The sequence below is a fragment of the Parasteatoda tepidariorum genome, chromosome 7, assembly GCF_043381705.1.
Source record: "Parasteatoda tepidariorum isolate YZ-2023 chromosome 7, CAS_Ptep_4.0, whole genome shotgun sequence".
Classification (NCBI taxonomy): Eukaryota; Metazoa; Arthropoda; class Arachnida; order Araneae; family Theridiidae; genus Parasteatoda; species Parasteatoda tepidariorum.
The window spans coordinates 75420175-75447102 of record NC_092210.1 but is presented as its reverse complement, the minus strand read 5'-3'; the positions used below and the strand labels follow the sequence as shown (position 1 = coordinate 75447102).

General features: G+C 29.1%; 1 protein-coding gene across 2 annotated transcripts in view; it reads right to left on the bottom strand.

Moving 5' to 3' along the window:
* LOC107452215 (Krueppel-like factor 7) overlaps window positions 1-26928 on the bottom strand; it is a 147917-nt gene that overhangs the window by 46740 nt on the left and 74249 nt on the right. Inside the window, exon 1 of one of the 2 annotated variants that reach the window (XM_016068548.4) lies at window positions 13505-13634. The exons of the other annotated variant lie outside the window; for it this stretch is intronic. The gene's annotated coding sequence lies outside the window, so the exon portion shown is untranslated. Of the gene's footprint in view, window positions 1-13504; window positions 13635-26928 lie in introns of those variants that run through there. 2 annotated transcript variants of the gene reach the window in all.

Here is a 26928-nt window from a genome sequence, read left to right as displayed (position 1 = left end):
TATATATATATATAAAGCGTGAATTTTTACGCAATTATTAAATAAAAATACATGAAAAATTATTTTAAAACAGAAAAAAAAAATCTCATTTTCATTTCATAAATATGTAAAGCTGCATTATTTTGTTTTAAAAAGTCCCAATTGACGCGATCTGTTTTAATTTATTAGTTTTCAAAATGTAAAGTGGTTGATCACGTACTTTAAGGGATAAAAAGCATTACAATTCTTGTAAATGTTATTGTCAAAAATAAGTGGAATTGTTTCATCCCACTGCTTATGGAAAAAAAATTTAAAAAATGGGCCAATAGATAAAAAGTTTTTTTTTTTTTTCCCCTCTGTAACTTCACGGAACTTTAACCGTGGAGGAACGAATCGCAATTGTAATACAGCCCCCTATCATTGGCAAACACCATGTGTGTAATTCAATCACGTTAGCTGGGTGTTTTCTGATAAAAAGAAAAATAAAAGCAAGCAGGAAATTTTAGCACGAGGGGGACATTACGGGGTTCTCCTGATTAAGCTTTAACCCTGCCCTAGAGGGGAAGACGAGATTTATCAGGAGGTGTGGCTGGAAAAAAAAAAAAAAAAGATTTGCAGCTAGTACGGAGAAACACCCTGCTGAGGAACTTTTTTCTTTTCTAATTGGAAAAGAACGCGAAGAGCGTATGGTTTTGAGGGCAGTATCCTTTACTTGCAAGGAAAGAGTTTAAATTTGACTTCAATGATCATGACACATATATTTGAATCCACCTAGTTGCCTTTGTTATGGAAGTTTTTTGAACAGGGCGTATTTAGGGTTAAGTTATGTTTCATGATGGATGAGAAATATATACAGTGTATTTTTAATGAACATGTAACTGTTCAACTGATATTTTATTTATTAGATACTGCAAGCAGCATACGTTAGAACAAGGTTTTAAATTAACAGTAATATCCGGTTCTTTTAGAACATATTGTTCTTCAAGTGTTTTAAAATGCCCCGCACCAATTTTAAAGAAATTGACTTTCCATGAATTGTGCAGAATTTTAGATATTTCAGCTAGCTCTTTGTCTAAAAATATTCTAACTGTTCTAAATGTCTAAACTGTTCAACTGATATTTTATTTATTAGATACTGCACGCAGCATATGTAGGTTTTAAATGAACAGAAATATCCGGTTCTTTTAGAACATATTGTTCTTCAAGTGTTTTAAAGTGCCTCTCAGAAATTATAAGGAAATTGATTTTCCTTGAATTTGGCAGAATTTTAGATATTTCAGCTAGCTCTTTGTCTAAAAATGTTCTAAATGTCTAAACTGTTCAACTGATATTTTATTCATTAGATATGATGATATTTTATTTATTAGATAGCACGCAGCATATGTAGGTTTTAAATGAACAGAAATATCCGGTTCTTTTAGAACATATTGTTCTTCAAGTGTTTTAAAGTGCCTCTCAGAAATTATAAGGAAATTGATTTTCCTTGAATTTGGCAGAATTTTAGATATTTCAGCAGCTCTTTGTCTAAAAATATTAAACAAAAAGTACCCGAGACGTCACATATTTTCAGACTGCTGAATAGGTTAGTGTATAGAGCACAAGATTTTCGAATATCAGTAATTTTTAATCTATCTAATCAAGTTTGATCAATTAGCACATAAATCCTACGCTGAAAAACGTTTAACAAAAGAAAAAATAATAATTTATTTCCCTCTTAAGTTTCATTAGATTTTGAAAATAATGAAATAATCAAATTTTTTGTTGAATCTTTTAACATTTTTATCTTCTAACATTTTAAAAACATGTATTTAACGTATCAATTGCGAAAAATATTTTACGAAATCCCAATCTAAAAGGCAGACATGATTAAGCAAAAATCGTTAATTTTTTTTTCTCTCTCTCTCGCATCCTGAAATTTTTGCAATTCTTTATTTTGATTTTGCGGTTACGCAAATAGATGTGGTAAAAATCTAATAATATTTAAAATATACATATTATCATAAATCAACTTCAATGTGCATGTTAAAAATGACAACACCAGCATGTATAAAAGAAACTACACTTACAGAAAAAAGTATTGTTGCCATCGTAGTCAGATTATTATTTTTTATGTATCAAATTAAGCATTAAAACACTCCTCTTAGCCACACCTGACCAGAAAGGGTGGTCATGCCATGGGTAAAAAAAAGTAAATTTACCATTTGGTAAACAAATTTACCGTTTTATTTACCTCTTTTTTTAGTGCATTTACCGTACCGAACTAATTATTTAACTTTTTCTTGATCTTGTTTTATACTACAGTAAACATACGTTGATGTTTAAGGGAAACGTCATACTTTTAATTGCTCCTTTTACGAAAAAGGTTGATTAAAATGATAAAATCTTGCTATCCCAAATTTGTCGAATAAAAATGACTTATTATTCAGAATTTTACATTCCGATGGGTGGAATAATTATTCATTATGAAGTTAATCATTATAACCAGTTATTATAATTAATGAATGATTAATCGATATAAAAAGAATTGCATTAAGGCAACATTTTTAGGGGTTTTCTTACATTAATTTGTTTCCTATTTTATTTAAAATGACACGCTAAAGTAATAAAATCACGAAGTCCTCAATTCCTCATTTTTTATACACAGTTCGAAAATAAAACTACCTTTGACCCAATGTTGGAGTTTTCGGACTTAAGGAATGAATCTTACTGGTTCGAGGGAATGACCTCAAATATGATAATTAGTTGATATTTTAAGTTATGAAATCAGACACAAAAACGTACTTTCTCTGGATTAACGTACCCGAATTTTAAATAGTATCTGACTTTTTTCAAAATTCGATTTCTCAGGTACTGTGTGACCGATTTCATGCAAATTTTGTATTTTTGCCTTATAAAATTAGAGTCTCAAAATTTTTTCTGCTATAACCAAAAGAAATAATAAAAAATTATAAATAATTATTCAAGATTATTTTTTGAATGGGATTATCGTTGCATTAACAAATTTTATATATTGTAAACAAAAATTTTAAAATTCACTTAAAAAGTTCTCGAGACAGGGCGAAATGCACAAAATGTAAAATTAACATTAAGGGGCCCCAACTTACGATCGTTCTTCTGAACATACTATTAGGACCATAATCCCAGGATTGCGGCTACCCCTTAAATATTGTTAATAAGAAATCCATCGAATAAAATGTATGTTTATTCAGAGAAAGTGCGTTTTTGTGTTTATTTCGTAATTTAAAATATTGTCTGATATTTGAGTTCATCCCCTTGAACCATTAAGATTTATTTATTTTTTATATTTTCTTTTACCCGAACTGTACAATAAACTTAACAGAAAAAGTATCACCCCGAATAACTTTTGTTCTAATGATCAGATTCACGTATTAAAAACTAATCTTAATGGTTCAAACGGTTCTTTATTAATTAGTTAATTATGCCTACTACTATAATGCCTATTACTACTTATTGTTAATTAAGTTACGAAATAAGACACATAAAAATACTTTTTCATCAATTAGTATAGAAGAACCAGAAAAGCTGTCGAAAGTTTAGCCGCTTTACACATTTTCAAATTTCACATTTTGCCCATTTTTCCATACCTCAAGAACTTTTTAAGCCAATTAGAAACTTTTTATTAAAAAAAAAAAAATCATTTATCTATCGTTCATAACCAATTTTGTGCGAAAATTATTATTTTTAAATTTTTCTCTATTTTGCATTAGATAAAAAATTTTTTTAATTGTAAGGCATCATAAAATTTTAAATGGCATAGTAAAAAAAAAAATTTAACAAATTTAGTCGATTAGTTTGGAATTGATTAATTTTTGAATTTTTTGAAACTTTATAATAATTCCAATTTTCATTTCTCAAAAAATATTCGATTAATTTCAAGCAAATTTAGTAATTTTTTACTCTAAATTGCATAGTTCAAAATAAATATTTAGTAAAAATCATTTTTTACATGGAACTATCTTCTGTTATGTAACATTGTGTATTGTTTATTCTTCCATTCAAAATTGGGACAAATTATCCTAATCATTATTCTTACCTTTAGTGATTTAAATCAATACTTTTTTTTTTTAATTAAGTAAATACGATCAATATTTAAAACGTAAACACTCTGCTTTATATGTTTTAATTAATTTAACAACAAAAGCTAACAATTGAAAATTTGAAAAAGATTTTAAAAAGTCGCCATTACTAGAATCATATTTTCAACAAAAAATAATAAATAAAATAACTAGATGAAATAAAAATATAATAATAATCTATTTCTAAATTAACGTTTTTGTATTTTAAAAAAATATATATACAGACATGTTTCGATTTTATTAGTTATTCTACAACTTAAGGAATTTATGCAAATTTTTATAGTTCGTTTCAACATATTTCTTATACCGAAAAAACAAACAATATGAATGCATATTTTTTTTCTTTCCATATTTTAAAATAATGAGACAACACCCTTAATTTCAACGTTACATCAACATAAGGACACCACCCTTATTAAAGTATGCACGTGTCATTTAATTGATTGGCTTAGAGAGTTTTAAATCGAATTTTAAACAGCAAAAATATTCCTTCGATCTATACATGTAATATGACATGACCCATATTTAATTTAATAATCCACCATTTTTTTTCCAAACAGAGTAAGAAGAAATAACAGCAACACAATTAAAAATTATACTTCATTATGAATATGCAAAGCTATAAAATTTCATTTAATAATTGCTTTTATGTTCAACTCTCAGTTAACCCGCAGATGTGTATTCATTTTGACCGCCCTAAACATATATATCATCTATATAGTTTTTTGGTGTGAAATAATGTTGAAAAATATGTAAAATACTAGTAAAAAGTTGGAAACATTCAAAGTTGCTTGGAATACTTTTCTATGTCATTTTTAAATGTGGAAAAAAAAAAAAAATTCTGCGAAATTAATCCGATTTTTTGAGAGTTAGAAACTGACAAGACGAAAAAAAGCACTTAAAAATCAAGGGATAATTTAGAATATATTAGAATAATTTCATGACAAATGTTAACCATCTAGAATTTTAGCACTTTTTTTAATTATTTAATATATCAATAGGATAAACAATATNGCAGTGGCACTGAACCTTAAAAAAACATCAGTGTAGGATAAACCGGGCAAATGTATACTGGGCAGTGGCCCAGTATATATAGACCTAGTATATATTTCGGATATTTACCAAAGGTCTAGTCATACTAGGTCTAGTCAAGTGCCACTGCCTTTTCTATGTTATTTTTAAATGTGAAAAAAAAATTCTGTGAAATTAATCCGATTTTTTGAGAGTTGGAAACAGACAAGACGAAAAAAAGCACTTAAAAATCAAGGGATAATTTAGAATATATTAGAATAATTTCATGACAAATGTTAACCATCTAGAATTTTAGCACTTTTTTTAATTATTTAATATATCAATAGGATAAACAATATTAACATCAACAAAATATTTATAGAAATGAGCACATAGAATAACAATATCAATAAAATAATGATGTATGATTGTATTAATAATAAGGAAATAGCTTTTGAGGAAATTCAGCATCATTGTTCAAATTTGCTTCAATGTGGCACTAAGTTGAACCATTTTGTCCTACTTCTTTTGGTTAAACAAAGCTATAGTTCAACTTAAACCGATACATGGTTCATTTTAACACCATATTTTGGTTAAAGCAAATTTACATGATTTTATCGTTCAAGAAATCCATGTTATGGTTCAACGTTAAATCCGTTTTTACGGGATTGCTGACATCGAGGGGGATTATAGAATAACACTGTCGACTATGTCAACCTTAATCTATCAAGCCAGAATCAAGTTAACATGTCTTATATACTAGTGATTTGGTATTTAATATTTGTAGTGGTAGTTAGGCCACAACATAACAAATGTCTCTAATGTTTCGATTAATTACAGAATTGTTTCAGTTGAAAAAGTTTTTTAAACAAATGTGGCTCAGTGATTTCAGTAACTGTCAATAATTTTAATCGCCTTATTCAAGTGGGCTACAATAATAATTCAAATTTTGAATGGTATAATGGAGACTATATCAAGCTGTTAAATTTTGAAGCAAACCGTTTAAAAATTTATGGAGTTACCGCGCTTGTCGTTTCCTGATATTTCAACAAAAAAAAAATGTCTTACAATACCGACCATAAGAGCATTTTGTTTCGCATATTTCATTAAATAGTTTAAACTTAGTTCAAAAAAACGTAGGCTGATGTTAGAACTATGTAGATATTTTTATGTTGGGTTTATGTTTTTAGTATGTAATGTTTTTATTCATGATACAAACTTACATTTTACAAAAGAAGTCTAGACTTTTTTAACACACTTTTTCAGTGAGAAATGATTAATGAAAATTCTAAGTTCACAACTTATGGTATATACTTATTGTATCGTATACACTTTTCTTCATTGGGAGGCGAGCTCTCATGCAATATCTCCTAGAAAAGGGAAGGCCTCAGCCGCACGGGTTACCATAAACAAGAAATTTGATCCTTTAGTAGCCCAAACATAATGACATATTTCGTATTTACCACCACAACGCAGCTTTGTAGCCTGAACGTAGCGTCATCTTTCCTATTTTACATCCACTGCGCAGTTTATGTTCGCTACGTCGGACTACTAAATTAATCAGTACTTAGGCCTTCTTTCTTCTAGGAGGTGTTGGCTCAAGTGAATTTGATTCAAATTAATTTTTTCCACTACTAATGTAATAATTTATGTGTCTATCTTTGCAGAAAAACAATACATGCAAGTATTTCAAGTTAACCCTTTAAAAAAATATATGTTTACCAAATTGAAAAACATTAAAAATCATACACACATAAAGAAAAAAGTATCGATCTGTAGAAAATTGACTACATCTATCCTTAAAAAACAGTTCTCAGAACACGGGCTTCGAATTTATCTATTCAACTTAATAAAAAAACATGAGCATTCGACCAACACCTACAAAAGGCAAGGAGGATAATAAAAAAATAAAAAAGAAAAGAAAAGGAGGATGATAGAATAGGTGGGGAAATTTTGATGCTTTGAGGCGCAGTCATCCTTTGCAAAAAGGAAAAAATGTTTCAATCTGGATTAGCGAGGTGGTCTTTAGTTTTAGTGCGATGATTTATGACAGAAAACGTTCATAAAAATGAAAAGGATCTACAATAAATGTAAAGGTTTTTTTTTCTTCTTTAAGATGGAGGTGTGGTAAAATGCTGAAATGATCTCGCCCAAACCTCACTTGAACCACGTGCAGAAGATCTTATACTGGCATATGATTGACGGCGCGCGTGACATTGTAGGAGAGTGGAATACCTCTTGCTAAATGAACTGTGATCCTGTCACGTAGAAAGTTGCTAAGTACTTCAGCCTAATACAAATATCTGAGAAGAATTATTAATTGCCATATCCTAATTCCATGACTTTTGGTCATAATTCTGTAGCGCTACAAGTATTTAAATACGCAGAACTAGGACTTACACGTCTCTTTACTCAGACAAAAAGGCAATTTAAAACAACATTCTATCAAATAGTCTCTATAAATCTTCATCGAAAGTTTTTGTTAATCTTCTTTTACTAAAGTGCTCGCTGTTTAATGTAAACATGGCACAGAGATCTCGGAAAAAGAATGTATTTAGAAATTAGAGCAGAATCCCTTTAAAAGAATTATTAATTGCCATATTCTAATTCCATGACTTTTGGTCATAATTCCGTAGTGCTGCAAGTATTTAAATACGCAGAACTAGGACTTACACGTCGCTTTACTCAGACAAAAAGGCAATTTAAAACAACATTCTATCAAGAATAAATAGTCTTGATAAATCTTCATTGAATGTTTTAGTTTATCTTCTTTTATTAAAGTGCTCGCTGTTTAATGTAAACATGGCACAGAGATCTCAGAAAAAGAATGTATTTAAAAATTAGAGCATATATCGCTTTAAAAACTGCATTTATTATGCAATTAATATAAGTTAATCATTAATTCAACGATAACTTAGTATGATGGCTGAGGAAAGATTCTTGCAACACAAACTCGTTTTATGACCCTAGTTTTGGAAAAGAACTTGCAAGTTTTATCGGGATAACCCCAAACTCAAATCGTAAATGGACTTACAAGATTTCGTGTGACACAAGACAGTTTCTGCTTATAAAATCAGTTTGTAACGGGGCTTAATTTCTAAAATCATAAAAGGTTTAGCTAGAATAATTAATCCAAGCACTTATAATCAAACAGTTTTCTAATACACCGTTTTAATTTATCACTCGTTTCTGCCACAGCTATTTTTTAGAAAAATCAAAAACTTCGCTCACTAATCCTTGTATTGCTCCGCACCCATCTTTGTTTATTAAGGCGAAACAAAAAGTTCTTTAAAAAAAAAAATTGTTCCATTATTTTTAATATTATTTTATTATCATCCATAACGTGAAAAATATTCATATCTTTATCAGTTGCGGATTCAAAGACAATCTGTAAACCCCAGAGCAGTGCTGCTGAAATCAACATGCCCTTCCCACTACACTCTAAAAACTGAGGTATAATAACTAACCGAATTTGGTGCTGTTAAACTACAAAAATTGGGTGAATGAATATTTTATCGCAAGTTAATACATAATAGAGTGTTCATGCACGCATTTCAAACTGAACAATAATAACTGAGAAAGCTTGCACCAAGTTCAGAAGCATTTACTAATCATGAATTATTTCGCCAATTTTGGCAAACGTTTGGGAATCGTCAGATGAAAACGATAGATTTTGCAATCGAGCACGAGGTGAAACTTTATTGTTTCACCAGAAACAGAAGTAAACTGTTAAAAGATCCATGTGTGTTTTTAGTTATGTGATAAAGATAATTATGTTCTCATCTCATAAATCTGTCAAATGTACTAAACAGTTTAATAATGTTTAATTTCTATTTGATTCTGTTTTGTTAAGCCTAGTTCGAATTCATTTCAACATTTTCTCTATGTGGTGTGTGTGTATGTTAAATTATCAAACTCATAGTATTTTAATAATTAGTGTAAATATACATCCTAAATTAATGTTTACGTTATATTTTATCGCAAAAATAATTTTACTGACTGTAATAATAAATTTAAGTTTTACTAAAAATTAAAAATGGTGGCAGCTACTTAACAAAAAGTTATGATGCTTCGCAACACCAATAACAATCCTCGGTTCTTGGTGCAGTGAAACACCAAGAGCCGAGAGTTTTGTATGATGTTACACTACACCGCTTTGACGTCAAGTAGTTACCACCATTTGTGTTGAGATACACTTAAATTTTCTACAGCATCGGTGCATTTGAAGAACAAACCAACTGGTTGCCAGAACCATCTTTTAATTATTAATAAAAAATATCAGATATGAAACTGTAGTATTTTCCGATGGAAAGCAAGAAGTGAAAATAAATAAATTATAACACTTAAAATGGCATTAATCTGGGGTATAATTAAAATGATTGGAAAATAAACGATATTATGAAAAAAAATTTTGTTTTCAAAAGCGTCAAATTTTTACTCTTTGCATTTTTTTATATTTTTTATTGTAGTAAAAAATTAATTACGAATGAAAACTCAAGACCAATAAATTTATTTTATTACCGGCCAATTCTGAACAACCGAGCCAATTCTGAGTTTACGACAATCAATGTTCAACTCCATAGCGTAGTTATTTTGAGTCCCACCCAGAAAACAAGGGAACTCCTCAAGCATCGGACAAACCAGCCTTCGTGGAGGACTTTTTGATGGAAGTAACTCACATTTGCTTTACACGAAGGAGAAAAACACGAAAACCTCTCACGGTTAGCCTGACGGAAGGGAGATTCTAATCCATGATCCGTCTATCACTGAGGATATTTGACGTCAGCACTGTAGTTTGTGCATACCGGGAGCAGAATTCGTATCAACCAGCCACGGCTGGGGTTCGAGCCTGGGTCGGAACGCAACGCTCTGTCCCCTGAGCCATCGAACCTCCGAGATAATAATTGAAGTAATTCTCAATAACTTTCGGCCAAATTAAAATGTTTTGAAAATAATCGGCAATATGCACAAAAAAAAAACCTTCTGCTCTTTCAGCCTGTTATCTTAACTAACTATCTAAATTTTTCTGAAAAATTGAGATAAATTAATTACAATGTAAAACTGAAATGGATTAATTAAAGTAAATCCCAATGACTTTAGGCCAAATTAAAATGTTTTAAAAGTAATTACATTATGCACAAAAAGGAAAAATCTGATCTTTCAATGTTAAAACTTTTAACTCGCTACGAAAAGTTTCTGGGTATAGATAAAATCAATTAATCTCAAAGCAAAACTCAGGTTTATAACTGAAGTAAATCTCAATAACTTTCAACCAAATTAAAACATTATGAAAATAATTGGCATCGTGCGAAAAGAAAACAGGTCTTTTATCGTGTCAAATTTTAACAATCTACCTAATTTTTTCAGGTACAAGTAAATTAAAGTGACACTATCAATTAATAATTGAAGTAAATCCTAAAAACTTGTGGCCAAATTAAAGTCTTCAATTTTAACTCTCCGCCTAAGTTTTTCTGGAATGTAATGGTACATTGATCACGTAAGAATTGAATTAAATCGCAAGCTGTAGCTTTCAATGAAACTTATAAAATTGACATTGTAAAAGACAAGTTACGCCACTCCAATATTTCCAATAAAACAGAATTTTTACAACATACAGATAGATTATTTTAAGATCAGATTGAGAAAAAAAGAATAAGTATAAGTTCAATAACCAACGTATTAAATTACTATTTGTATTGCAGAAAGTCTATTTTTATTGTTGATGAGAGAAAGAATTTAATGAACGAAATGATAAATAAAATTCTGTGGATATTTCTATTTTTAAAAGGAAGAAAAAAGAAAGCAATATGAAAACACTTACTTTTCAAGTTTTATGATGGAAGTGCACCAAATATAAACTTAATGCAACAAAAATTAATGAACGTTAAAATTTACGATCGAAACACAAATATTTTGATAGATTTTTATATGTTTTGAAGGTTAAAAATAAGGTTTCAGTTACACAAAAACGCTAACCATTGATGAGACATAAGATCAATTCAGGTGATTCTTAATCAAATAAGATTTTCAAATTGTTTACAGTTTTCGAGGAATCCGAAGATCTTACACGATAATTAATTACAAAAATCATTTAAAAAATAATGCTTCTAAAAAGTTTATTATTACAGAAAGGTACAGAACACATTTTTAGAAGCATTCTGTGTATAATACATACGAAAGTCAGTCAAGTTACATTTGCGATACAACATGAAATAAGAACCATTAATTTAGGATGCACTCATACAATATTTCTTAAAATAAAATTATCAAACAGAACGGAAAGAATATTAATATGAATTTAAACTAGGCTTGAAAAAATCGAAGATCATGAAAATTAATTAGTATAAAATTATTTAATGCGATTAGCAGTTTTATGTAAATAATCTTCTGATAATATAATTATCTTCATAACACAACTAAAAATATGCACGCCTTTTATAATATTTTACTTCAGTTTCTGTGGAATGGAATGTTCAGCATTGTGTGAGACAGAAAAAAAATTTCACATTCTCGTCCTCGATTAAGAAACAACATACCTTTGTAGTCAGACGGTTTCCAAACATACGTCAAAATTGACGAAAACAATTATCGAATTAGTGAATGTATTACACAAAGTTAATGATTCATACTTTATAATAATTCGTAAAAATAACATTACTAACTCTTATATGTTCTTTATCTTACTATAATTATAAATATTTGTGTTACTAAAGATCAAAAAGGATTGAAGGAACATTCCAAAAAATTTTCTTTTACCCTACTTGACTCCAAGTAGTGTAAAAGAACATTTTTTGTATTTCACTAAGCCAGGAACTGTCCTAGGTCTAGGTTCTGCACTACACCACTTTCGTGTTAAATACTTGCCACCTTTTTTGATGATAAGATACACTAAAATTGTACAATGTAAAAACATTTTAAAGTAATTTTACTGACGCTTATTTGTATCTTTTCTTACTGTAAATATAAACTTTAGGGTTACTGAATAACAAACATGGTTGCGGACTGGCTCCATTTTTTTTTTTTTTTTTTTTTTTTTGTTAAAATACGTTAATTTTTTTTGCAACTAACATATTATTTCATCTAAGGAAATATATCTAAAAAATTATAATATCTAAAAATTTAGAAACTAATTAGAGTTCGTTATAAGTTGAACGTACCTCTTTATTTATATATTAATTTTTTTAATGGGTTTTAAACTTTAAAGACGTTGATTTCCTGATGTGAAGATCTAAGGGGAAAATGATCATGCATGCTTTTTAAAATCCCTTTTTTTTATTTAGTATTTTTTATTCAATTTTCTTATTTATTTATTTTTTAATTATTAAAAAGGCTTCTAACTTTAAACCCGTTAAATTAATATCAAGTGAAAATGAGCGTGCTGTGTTTTTCTTATAGTCAAAAATAGCTTTTCTTAGATAAATGTAAACATTAAACGAACAAAAACGAGATATTGTCATTTAAGTTTTTTATTGATTATTATAGTTCATTTCAGTAATCATCACTCCTAAATTTTAAATAAATCCACCTGTTAGTGAATGTTTTTCTCGTTATAATTGAATTATATTGAGAATAAGAATTTGGAATCTACGACAGAAATCTTGATTCAAATTTCATTCATTCTAAGAAAGAACAAAAAATTTTAATTCGAAATTCATTCACCCATATTAGCAATTTATTGGATGTTGCATAACATGTTTCTTTTTTAATTCCTATTTATTTTTTATTCTTAATTTTTGAAAAAAAGAAAGGCATTAAATATAAATGGAAAAGCAACACTATTATTATTATACTTGATACTATTATTATACTTGAACATACTGTTTGTTTTCTCTCTCTATTATTATTATTATTATTTTACATGTCATTTAATTTTTGGGTTAGTAAGCGCGGTGCGTAGAGGATAATACTTTAGTATGTAATAATACAATTATAGGAAATTACAACTAAAAAAATGTTAAATAAATAAAGCTTTCTTTCTTTAAACTTACAAATAAACTTTGTTTATTGATTGCTTTATATGAAAAATGACTAATTACATTCAAATAAGTTATTTAATTCGATCTCTACTAATAAACAATTAAAATCTTTTATTCTTTAAGTACATTTTCCGATGCTTCTTTTTTAGTATATTTTCCCGTACTTTTACACCGGAAATTTTTTTTTATTCAAATTTTTCCCCCTGATTCTAAACATGTCCAGTTAAACAAACAATTATTCCACATTTGACAAACATCAATAAAAGAGAATATTAAAAAAAAAACTTATATTGTCTCTTTAGGAAATAAAATTTACAAATTACTTCTAATCAACCATCACCATGGTCATATTAATGAAAATAAAAATACTGTTTTTTAAAGAGGTTCTTAAAAAAACTGCTGTTCATGATTTTAACAACAGAAGAGAGGAGGCATCCTTACCTTGATTGGACGTCCTGCAAAGCGTGTTTAGCTGATTCTGTGTATGAGCGACCTTGACACTACAGCCATATTGATTACCACCACACCCAACATCCGGGCTACCGGCCGCCTCTAATTAGGGGACGACTCCCGCGCTTACGGCCAAATGTCTCATCGCCCTATTCACCCTCCCTCCCTCCCCCCTTCTATAGCACATCTCTCACTGTGTCTCAGAAAAATATTGAATAAAAATGAGGTATTAAACCACATCTGGTATGCATGAACTCCCAGTTTATGTTTCTTTGAGGGAAGGGGGAGGAAATTTTTACTTTTTTCGGTCGTTGTCCCCAATTTTTTTTTTATTCCATTGATGTTCTTTGAAATCGATTTGTAGTGATAGGGTTACAACACAACATAATGCCACCGCGTCTGCAACTTCCCACCCTAACAAGTTCTTATACATTCGCTCAGCGTTAAACAGTTTCAAAAGAAATTAAAGTGAAAATCTGTTTTTATTATTTTTTAAGATTTTATGTAAATTGCAAATTCGGGGTAATGTTATCTATCTTTTTATCTTCAAAATATTTCCAGTAAACTCGGAAGAGAAATTGTTCGAAAATACAGTCGGACCTCTATTTAACGAAGTCACTAAATCCCGATAATAAGTTCGTTATATGAAATATTGGTTAAATAGAAAATCACCTTTTAAAATACTTCGCAACACAAAACAGGTTTTTAAATTCATAAACACTAGACATAATTAAAATAGCAATTGATGCACTTTTATCTTGTGAACTAGTATCTACTATTTATTTTATAAATCTTAACAATAAAAGAAATCTGCATGGAAAGCAAGAATAGAGCAAAACATTATCCAGTGTTACACTATCATGCTATATATATTTTCAACTAAAAAAAAGGCTAAATTTATGTATAAAATTATAGTTGCATTTATTTTAAAATTAATTTTCAACATTACCACATGCGTTCTTAAGTTAAATATCCGTTAATTTGAACTGAGTTTTTCGTTTGAAATGCAAACAAAAAGGGAATTTACTGCTTTTTCTAAGATAATCTTTAGAGAAAACAGTAATGCATTTCATAAAGCAGTGGCTTCGAAAATTAATTCAAGGTTATTTCCCCCATAAAATGCGATAACAAGTTTGAAATGTTAAGAAATATTTTGGAAAATAGAGAAAGTGGATCTCAATTAAAAGTTCGTTAAATAGAAAATTCACTTCGCTATTTGGACGTTCTTTTACAAAGAAATTTCCAAATTGTTCTTGGTTTCTCGAAAAAATTCGTAAAATAGGGAAATTCGTAAAATGTAAGTTCGTTAAATAGAAGTCCGACTGTATATATATTTTTTTAATCATAATCATTTAAGTTAGGGTGTTAATTTTTAAAATATACATTCGCCTGATGTTCAAGTCGCAAGTCGAGAAAAAATTTACCTGCGTATTTTCTTTCAGAAATGCTTAACAATCAAATCTATTATTATGTTAAAAGTTTTTTTACAATTTAGAAACTATTACAATAAAAATGGCCGTAAATGAAATTATCGAGGCAAATTGTCTATCAAAAAACTATTTTGCTTAAAAATTATTTGAAAATAAATGAAATAAATTTTTAATAAATAAATAATGATAAGCACATTATATATTTTAGATATAATGCTTAAAATTCAGCATATTTGATATCATTTTTTTTAATTTCATATTTGAATTTTTTAGTTACTAAACAGCAATATTGTAAAATTTGAATTATAAAAATAATTATGTACTATCTTTAAAAGAATAATTTAATTATGAGCTCAATCAATTTCAAAAAGTATCGTATTTTCAAAATGCTTTCTGGAAAAAAAAATTTACATTTCGAAAATTATTTGGGAAGTATGGTGCTTTTTATTTCGTGAAATTTTGGTTGCGTGTTTTAAACTGAATATTATAAATACGTAAAGTATTACAGTTAATTTAAATTATACTTACACATAATTATACAGATACATAATTGTACAATTAAATTATACAATTATACATACTCTGATTTAATTTACAAAGATTATACTTAGTTGAAATTATAAATATACTACCTAAATACCCGTTTTTCGTACGGGATGAAGAAAAAAAAAGAATCAATAAATCAGTCCTGATCAGCACTACAAAATCGTACCCAAAGACAAATATCGACACAAATAATAAAGTTAAAATAATTCCAATGTTTCTTTATCATTTGTTATTATTTTCGCCCTTTCTGATGACTTTACGTTATTAGATTTAGAAAAACACGTATTTATCCCTTTATCATCATTCATTCATCCCATTAAAATAAAGATTAACTGTATTTAGTATCATCTGGCATAATACAGTTTGTCGAGACAAACTATTTAGACTGCACGGCTGAATATTCCTGCGAAAAACTTCCAACTACTTTTGTTGAGTCCGTGCTACGTCGAGTTTCTGCACTTTCGTAAAACTAGAGGGATCTGATACGATATTAAGAGGTATCCCATGACTTTGTCCCTTCAGTGTACTATTAGATTTACTTTAATATGAGTTACGAGTTCAGCTTACCAGAAGAAAAATTAACTATGCATTTAGTATCATTTAAAATGCAATATTCGGAATCTACCACAATTTTTTTACGGCTCAATAAATAATTGTTTATTTATTTATTTAATATTTGGTTTATATTCTGGTGCGGTTTCATACTATTAGATGTACGATGATTTGGGTTAGAAGAAGTTAGAAGTTCAACTCATCAAAAGAAATATCAACTATGCGTAAAGTATCCTTTAAGCTATGATATTCAGAATACTCGACAATTTTATCATGGCCTAAAAGATAATTTCAATTTTATTGTATTAGTTCTTGTTGAGATTCCATTATTTTGGTTCATACAAACAGGCTTTAAAAGCGAAAATATCAAAATAAAAAAGAAGGTAATATACTTTTTAAAATATGTTATTTCAGAAATTGCATGCCTGCAAGCGACGTCATGTGTGGATAAATCGTGGCATTTATTTATGCCATGATTCAGCAGCCAATCAGGTTTGTCACACAGCCGTGACGTCGCTTTCAGGTATCCAATTAAATTTGATCCGAAAATTGATTCAGCATGGTAATAAACCAAGCCTAATAACTGCAATGTTAACTCTCGCGTTGCATGTACCTAATTATTAACGATGATTTTATTTGTGATACCCTGACAAAGGAAACCAAAGATAAATAATTAACAAAAATTCCATAAAGCTAATTTTTGATTGATTAGAGCTGCAAGCTAATGCTCATATTATAAAATACTTATCAAATTCTATTAAAAGCTCTTTTTTTGTGATGTAACAGGTGAAACGGAGTCGGAAACAGTTTTAAAATGGACTGTTATATCCGCCGTGTCTTCGAACATATTTACTCCAAATTTATCGCGGATCGATTCATCGGTTCAGTAATTCATGTAATAACTGTATTAGAAAAAATTCATCGTTCTTATATATTGTTTATGAATATACTTTTGCTGCTTAATGGTCCNGTCCGACTGTATATATATTTTTTTAATCATAATCATTTAAGTTAGGGTGTTAATTTTTAAAATATACATTCGCCTGATGTTCAAGTCGCAAGTCGAGAAAAAATTTACCTGCGTATTTTCTTTCAGAAATGCTTAACAATCAAATCTATTATTATGTTAAAAGTTTTTTTACAATTTAGAAACTATTACAATAAAAATGGCCGTAAATGAAATTATCGAGGCAAATTGTCTATCAAAAAACTATTTTGCTTAAAAATTATTTGAAAATAAATGAAATAAATTTTTAATAAATAAATAATGATAAGCACATTATATATTTTAGATATAATGCTTAAAATTCAGCATATTTGATATCATTTTTTTTAATTTCATATTTGAATTTTTTAGTTACTAAACAGCAATATTGTAAAATTTGAATTATAAAAATAATTATGTACTATCTTTAAAAGAATAATTTAATTATGAGCTCAATCAATTTCAAAAAGTATCGTATTTTCAAAATGCTTTCTGGAAGGTAAAGAAAATGTACATATTGAAAACTATTCGGAGAGTATGGTGCTTTTTATTTCGTGAAATTTTGGTTACGTGTTTTAAACTGAATATTATAAATACGTAAATTTGTGACTAGTATAACTGAAAAAATTTAAAGTGTTATAGTTAATTTAAATTATACATACACATAGTTATACAATTATATATGTTACGGCCAAAGCCCGAAGTCGGCCAATTCGCGATCTGGCCGGCCAGATCACGAATTGGCCAAGAACGCTGTAAATTGGCTGGCCAAAGTCCGAAATTTTCTTGATTTCGGGAATTGGCCGGCCAGATCACGAAGTGGCCGAGATGTTCCGGCCAATGTCCGATATTTTCTTGATTTCATTTGAGACAGAGTAAAAAATTAAAATTTTTAAATTTTAAGTTAAAAACAAGTCTATTTTCTAAATTTTTAAATTAGAAGATTTATATTTTTTAATTAAAAAAGAAAACAAAAGGGGCAGTATTAGCAGAAAAACTTTTAAATAAAACAATCAAATAGACAATTTAATAATGATTATTAAATAAATGATTATTTAATAGACAATTTAAAAACTTCTATTTTTTATATTTTTAATATAGAAGATTTATAAGAATTATTTATATAATTATAGAAGGCCGCAAAAGTAAAATATTTACTGATCGTTTCAATTATTTCGCACTTTGGCCGGAACATCGTGGCCACTTCGCAATCTGGCTGGACAATTCCCGAAATCAAGAAAATTTCGGACTTAGGCCAAGAGGTCTGGCAATTCGCGATCTGGCCGGCCGGACTTCGGGTTTTGCGCGTAACATATACATATATAATTATACAATTAAATTATACAATTATACATACACTAATTTAATTTACAAAGATTATACTTAGTTGAAATTATAAATATACTTCCTAAATACCCGTTCTTCGTACGGGGTGAAAAAAGAAAAAAGAATCAATAAATCAGTCCTGATCAACACTACAAAATCGTGCCCAAAACTGTAAGACACACGAATAATGAAGTTAAAATAATTCCAATGTTTTTTATCATTTGTTGCCCTTCCCGATGGCTTTACGTTATTAGATTTAGAAAAACATGTATTTATTCCTTTATCGTCATTCATTCATCCCATTAAAAGAAAGATTAACTGTATTTAGTATCATCTGGCATAATGCAGTTTCTCGAGACAACTCATGCTTTACCATAATCAAACTACTTTCTCCTCCTTTACTTATATGTTCGAGGTCGCCGTAAAAAACTTATTTACTACCCCATATCACAAAAATGTACAGTATTGGTGCAGCTGTAATAGGCACCAAATTTACTCATAAAATACTTTGTATCTATGTAAGAGTATCTTTGGTACCCATTAGCACAATGCCAGTAGTACCTATTACCAAAGTAAGCAACATTGGGTGTCAATAAAAAGTATAGCGACTTTTTATAGTTTCTCATAACGAATAAGTACATTTTCTCCTTTAATTTCGCTTTTTAGTACATAGCTTGGTTTTTTATTTCAGTTAGTATTACCAAAATTAACTAAGCATCATTGACGTTTTTTGTCGTTTAGTTTACCGATTTTCTGTGCTCTATTTGACGAATTAATACCATTTCCCCATCGAGTTTGCCTTTTAGTACATAGATTATTATTTTACTTAATTAATAAATATTACCAAAATTAATATTCATTGGTGTCAACATCGGTGTTTTTTTACGTTTATTCTGAACGAATTAGTACCATTTCTCCATCAATGTTGCTTTTGAGTACAAATTTGAGTTTAATTTTATTTTATTAGTTCTTGTTGAGATTCCATTATTTAGGTTTATACAAACGGGTCTTAAAAGCGGAAGTATCAAAATAAGAAATAAGTTCATACACTTTTTAAAATACGTTATTTCACAAATTACATACCTGCAAGCAACGTCATGTGTGGATAAATCGTGGCATTTGTTTAATGCCATGATTCAGCAGCCAATCAGATTTGTCACACACCCGTGACGTCACTTTCAGGTATCCAATTAAATTTGATCCGAAAATTGATTCAGAATGGTATTAAACCAAGCCTAATAACTGCAATGTTAACTCTCGCGTTGCATGTACCTAATTATTAACGTTGATTTTATTTGTGATACCCTAACAAAGGAAACCAGAGATAAATAATTCACAAAAATTCCATAAAGCTAATTTTTGATTGATTAGAGCTGCAAGCTAATGCTCATATTATAAAATACTTATCAAATTCTATTAAAAGCTCTTTTTTTGTGATGTAACAGGTGAAACGGAGTCGGAAACAGTTTTAAAATGGACTGTTATATCCGCCGTGTCTTCGAACATATTTACTCCAAATTTATCGCGGATCGATTCATCGGTTCAGTAATTCATGTAATAACTGTATTAGAAAAAATTCATCGTTCTTATATATTGTTTATGAATATACTTTTGCTGCTTAATGGTTCAAAGTGCTTCATAAGTCAGACTAAGGTACCTCAGCTCGTAATAAACTGGTCACCTGCTCAGTTTTTTTTATTTAAAAAAAGAAAATAATAATAACGTAATTTTTTTTTTATAATGGAAGACTTTTTAAAATTATGAATGATGCAATGAGAAGTAGGCAACTTGTCTTTGTAGAGAAAACTGAAACTATACTTATTTTAATCATGAACCACAGTTTAGATTTATGAATATTACATATAATTAAACTATAAAAATAGTATTTATAAATAAAAGTATTATTTATAAAATTTGTAAATGTAATGGTTATAGTTATCATAATAATATATTAAATTTTCTAATATTTATGATTGAATAAAATTACAAATGACATTTCTAACTTTTAATTTGTAATTGCATTATAGATTATTCCATCTAAGCTAAATTAATTTTTATAATAAAGCAGCCTTAAGTTTTTTCGTTATTTTCTTAATAAAAAGATGCTTTTAAATTTAGCTAGAAGATTGCCTTTGTTTCAGGTATTTGACTGCACTATTCAGCGTGTACACTTGTTGTTGAAATGCCGCTTCAAATCATAAAAAAGAGAATGATAAAGGGAAGGGCAAATAATATTACAAAATATCTCTGCCAAACCGCGGAAAGTAAAGAGCTAAAATAAGAAAGAAAAAAAGAAAAACGCCTCGGACAAACGAAGATAAATAAAAACAAAAAAGAGTCATAAAATAGGAACTGCCTTCTAAGGACAATTCTTGAATATACCTGCCGAGATTTAAAAACACTACAATGAAACCTCGCCTTGTTCCTTTGTCTCCTTATTCTAGACGAATAAATTATAACTCTAAAATAAAATCCCAAAACCTGTCAAAAATCCAATTTAATTATTTCTTTAAAAAAAATTGTGTGAAAATAGAAAAGTAACACCTTTGTCAAATTATTTTCATATATATATACGTATGAAAATATAATTTAAGCTGCGACATGTTCAATGCGTTTAAATATACATTAAAAACTGGTGTGATGTAATACCTATCCAAATTTGGTGTTGAAAAAATTTAAAAATTGTGTGAGTGTTTACTTTATTTAAAGTTAATACCGAATCGAGTGTTTATAGATATTTAAAAGGGTGTAATTAAATCTTAACACCAATAATTGATGACCAATCTGCAGTTTGCGGGTAAAGAAGGCTGTGTTTTTCGGACCACCGCTAATTTGGCGAATAATTGTTGTTCCCGCTAATTTGGCGAATACTTGTTACCAAAAGATGCAATTCGGAAATTGTTTTGCGATTGCAACACTTTCGTTATATTTTCCATAATAAACTTATAAGTTACACTATGTGTGTTAAACATGAATTTTCGAATTCGATATAAGGATAAATTTGACGGTCCGTTTCACTGAATAGAAGGATAAATCCAATGCTAAAGCTATTTAAAAAAAAAAATCTTTTTTTTTTCTTTCACATATAATACCGATACTTCTCGCTCAACTAGACTTAATTTTTTTATATAAGTAATATTTATTTTAATAAGCATCGTAAACTATGTTTATAAAATAAGCATAAAAAATGTATTGGAAGAGAAATCGTAGTATAAAAAATAACAATTGAAAAAGTAAATGACCAGAGTTAAATGCGGAAATAAAACGTGAATTTATAATAAGAAAAATATCAACAATACCAATGAGCTCATTTTCAGTTCATAGTTTTTGTATAGTTCTATGATTCATTTTTAAAGTTCTATTTGTTTATTTATTTATTTTCATAAACACGATGAGAAAATTTAATTTATTTAAAACAAAGTGATGTGAAGGCATTAGAGGCGTTGTATTGTTTCTTTTTCTTCTTTTTCAAAATAAAAATTTTAAAAAAATGTTTCACATTTATTTTGGTAATGTTGATGAATAGATGATAGTTTTCAGGTTTTAATATTTGTTTTTATTTTACTTATATATATTTTTTAAATATTAGATTCAAAAATATTATTTATTTTATGCACCGCCAGTGATCTTTCTACGTATTGAAGCTTGGATACCCGCAAAAAAGATTAAATAAGCGTACGCTTTAGGGCACTTAAATAAGTTTAAAGTTATACTCGAATTAAATGAGTTTTGAATCAACAGTCAAAGTATGTGATTACGAACGAAAAGATTTTCAAACTTATTCAATTACCATAATCAACAATTTTCTGATGTATTTAACACTTTAGGTGGAATTATACATACTCTGATTTAATTNAATTTTCTACTGTATTTAACACTTCAGGTGGATGGTAAAAAGCCTATTTCAACAGTACCTATGATTATACCTTACTAATAGTACCCATGGATATCACCATACTACCATAATCAACAATTTTCTACTGTATTTAACACTTCAGGTGGATGGTAAAAAGCCTATTTCAACAGTACCTATGATTATACCTTACTAATAGTACCTATGGATATCACCATACTACCATAATCGACAATTTTCTGCTGTATTTAATACTTTAGGTGGGTTGAAAAAGGCCTATTTCAACAGTACCTATGATTATACCTTACTAATAGTACCCATGGATATCACCATGCTACCATAATCAACAATTTTCTGCTGTATTTAACTGAAGATAAACCGCTCTGCACACCTTGGTTCTTGCTGCTGCTGCTCGCTAATGAGTTAAAACGCGACAAAATGTTTCATTTATCGACCACTATATTTTCAAAATTGCGAGACCAGACAAATTCTAGAACAGAATTCGAGAGCGGATGAATACGATAAAAATAAAGTATTTTTGAACGTTAGTTTTTATTTGTATTTGAAATTTGATTTTTTTTTTCAGACATAGTTACCATTTTTTCTTCCTATTGGCGGGGAATACAGACAAAACAACGAAGAAAGAATAATAAACATCTAAACACAAGAAGTAAAATAAAGACCGAAGTTATCTTGAAGTCAGCCCGACCGATGTGTGAACTCGAGCCGAACATTTGTGCTTCATAAAATTTGAATTTCTTTCTATTTCCTGACTTTCAGAGCAATTTTAGAGTAAAATAATTTTTTTGGGTAGTTTTTACAGCCGATAGTTGAAATCAGATAATTTGTAAACTTTCATCAGAATTCACTGCTTCACACTATTTATTTTAACATAAATTACTTAACAATTTCGACATTTCGAATACTGCAAATTTTGAAAATAATAATAAAAATAGTAAAAAAAANAAAAAAAAAAAAAAAAAAATAACCAAATTGTACTTTTAAAAAAGATCTAAGCTACTGCTACACAGTTATATGGTATATTGACATATTAAAAGGATTGCTTAAACTTTCAGACATCACAAATAAGGTAACATTTTTAAAATTTTAAAAAAAGCTTAATAAATATATAGGGGAGAGTTGGGTCAATTGTAACAAGGTACGATCTGTAACAAGGTAACAGAGCAAAAATTTCGAATGTCGGGTTCTAGATTTAGTTCCTAGGTGGCGCACAAGGTGTATTTAGTAAATCTACATGTCCCCATCCCTACTGACAACCATTTTTATGTACTTTTGAAAGAGTTACATCACAAATGATATTTTCAAGCTATGCAAGTACTTTTTTTGGTATTAGAATATTATATTGTAACAAAGTAATTTCGTTTAAACAAATAAAAATTATTAACCGAATATGTAAGTGGACACCTTAATTAACATTTCAATAAAAAAAAGATTAGTTTTGCTAATTAACTAGCATTGTTTTTAACAAATGAAGCTGAAATGGCGTCTTGGGGACAATTGTAACAATAAGTAAAGGGACGATTGTAACAGCTGAAAATAAATAATCTTATGTTTACAAACCATTACTTAACTCTTTAAGAACCACCAATAGTTTCCTATATCATTTATATTATGTTGCATGTGCATTATTTTATTTGTCACCTTTCACAGCATAAATTAAAATTTTTAACCCCTTAAAGTTAAAAGTTTAACCCTTTAGGTCTCTGCTCATTATTATTTTTACTCCTAAAATATCACTACTATTTTGATCAATAAAAATATATATCACAACTATATGATGAGGTATTTTTTTTTTACCAGTAGAGGATAGTCTACTTTACTCGTCTGTCAATTAATACTAATAATATATTGGATTTTTTGTTAGTTAAAAATAGTTAAGTAAAAAATGTTACAATTGACCCCACTCTCCTCTACTTATTATATACTTAAAAAAGATTCAAACTAAAACATTTTACATTATCACAAATTCACAAAACAGGAAATTTCAGTTAACAGAAAAATAAGTCTTTCTTATAAATACCTGAAAGCTTCCTTTGAGTCATAAAACTCGAATACTTGCGGTCTGGTAAGAAACAAATGTTTTTTATTACATTAATATTTATAAACTAATTAATCAAACACATTATTTTTTAAGATATTGGGCTATTGAGGAAAAAACATCTAGTTTGACTTCTTCACCTTCATTTTATTACAGTCTGCATAGAATTCATATAAGCTGTACATTTTCTTTAAGTTCAAGAGGTAAGGTTTTGGATGAGGATATTTCCCAGACCAACTTTTCTAAACAACAACATACATTGAATTTTAATTATTTTTCATGACACACCTAAAAACTTTCGTGCAATCAAATATATTGCTATAATAATAAATTTCGAATCACGATATAAAATGATGCCGTTATTTAATAAATTGCAAGTTTAAATATTTAATCGATTTCTTATTCCTAAGTGTTATTGTTCTTAAACTAGTTCTTGGTGCTATTTAGGCGACAAAATTTGTATTGCAGGAGTTTTTTTTTTTTCTGTCTTCCTTTTTAAAATCGCGACTAGAAACTGTAAAATTATTTACAATAAATTTATTTACAGTAAAAAAGAAAATACTCATTCCCATATTCCCAGAAAGCATGTAACCTTCCGGCAACTTTATTTATTTATTTATTGTCTCGGAATTTTATTTTTATTTTCACGAAAATGTTTGCACTAAAAACCTTTTTTCAAATAAAGCAAAAATATTGCAGTTTCAGAACTTTCATCCTAAAAGGATTAAAAATTATTTTTTAAAGCTTTTTTTAAAAAGTATTGCAGCTTATGTAAAATGGTCACGTCCCGCAGTGGACTGATCGTTAAGACACGGTTCCCAGCAGATCACCGAAGTCAAGCATCATCTGGTTGCGGTCAGTGTGCGGGTGGGTGATCACTTGGATCAGTCTGCGTAGGGACCGAGGGTGTGCGGTAGTGGTCCTCGTTAAACTGTTCTACCGTAAAGTGCTCGACTTCGCGTGAGGTTGTCGGGCTACCGAAGCGGGTGTGCCATCCCCTCTGCAGAGGATCAAAATTGTGATGGCGGATCATCCTCAGGGATGTTTCCCAGACCGTCGCCAATAGCCCTTTGTGCAGCTCTAGTGCGACGTAAATGAACCACTACAACTACTACTACTAAAATGGTCAGTTAGGTCCATAATAATGTCTTTGATGACGTCACACTAGATAGGATCAAATTGAACTGTCCATCAAAATTTCAAGACAAGAGGGTTCAGAAGCTATTTCGCCAATATCGTTCAAATTTTTGTATATTATGTCAAAAAAAAAAAATTTAATAACTGTCGAGAGGATATTTCGGTTATTATTATTATTTATTTTTATTTATTTATTTTTTGCTGGGAACTACCTCTTGACAAACAAGTTAAATGTATGCGAATATTCTTTGATTCATTTAGTTTCAGAAGTGTAGCGAAATGAGATAAAAGTCGAATTCTAGGTAGCAACCTTTTGTCCAAAACTTGTAACATACACATCTGAAAGTCTAAATAATTGATGAATAAGGTTTAAAAACCCTTTGTCTTTTTATTTTTATGTAATATTTCAAGTGCATTTATTAAACAGTTAAAAAAAACATTTATACACTATAAAAGGAGCTTTTATACATTTATAAAGATTTTTAAAATTAACTGCAAGTAGCATATAGTTACCACTTTTTTGCGAACTGCCCATATTCCAGTTAATACCTTTAGAATTGACAAATAAAGAAAAATAATTTCGATGATTTACAGGTAGGTAGGTACTTTATTTACTTCGCACTAGAGCTGCACAATGGGCTATTGGCGACGATCTGGGAAACATCCTAGAGGATGATCCGAAGACATGCCATCTCAATTTTGATCCTCTGCGGAGGGAATGGCACCTCCGCTTCGGTAGCCCGACGACCTGCGCGCGAAACAAGACAAGATGGATTTTAGCTGAGCTAACAAAACTTTGCTAAAAGAAACCTTATAATGACCTAGATTTAAGATAATTTTCACCTTGAGACTAGCTTTATTAAAGGATTTTTTCACGCTTGAAAACCCTAAATCAATCTCGATTTAAGGTTTTTAGATAGGTTGTTTTCCAAGGTTTTGGATTGTGTAGAATAGAGCAGATAATCACAGATCTCGTTTTAAGATTAGAAGGTTTACACGTAAACCGCATAATAAACCTTTTTAGGTTTACATTAAAAGGTTTTTGCTGAGTAAAAATAAACCTTATTTAACTATCTGGGTTGTTATGTTTACTGCAAGGCTTCTGCATTATGCTGCGAAATTGATTTTCGGGTAAAAACGCTCTTCATTATGTCATATACTTTTTTTTGTTTCAAAAGTTTTAATATAATGTAGCAAAACATCTTTACAGTAAAAATCGATCCTTTAAATGTGATGGTTATAGCAAATTTTTGACACTATGCAAAGCTGATTTATTTTAAAAACCCATCCCCTTACTGCGGTTATCGCATAGTTTCAAAATTTTGCAAAGCAGATTTATAGTAAATTTTTATCCCCTTATTGTGAGTTTCACTGTAATACAGCAAAACTTCGTCACATTAAAAACCGATCACAAGCAACAAAACAGGTTAACATGTAAAAGCTCTCCCCCTTTATGTTTTTTTTTTTAAAAATGTTTCTACATAAGACTGCAAAACGTCTCTACACTAAAAACCGATCCTTTAGGGT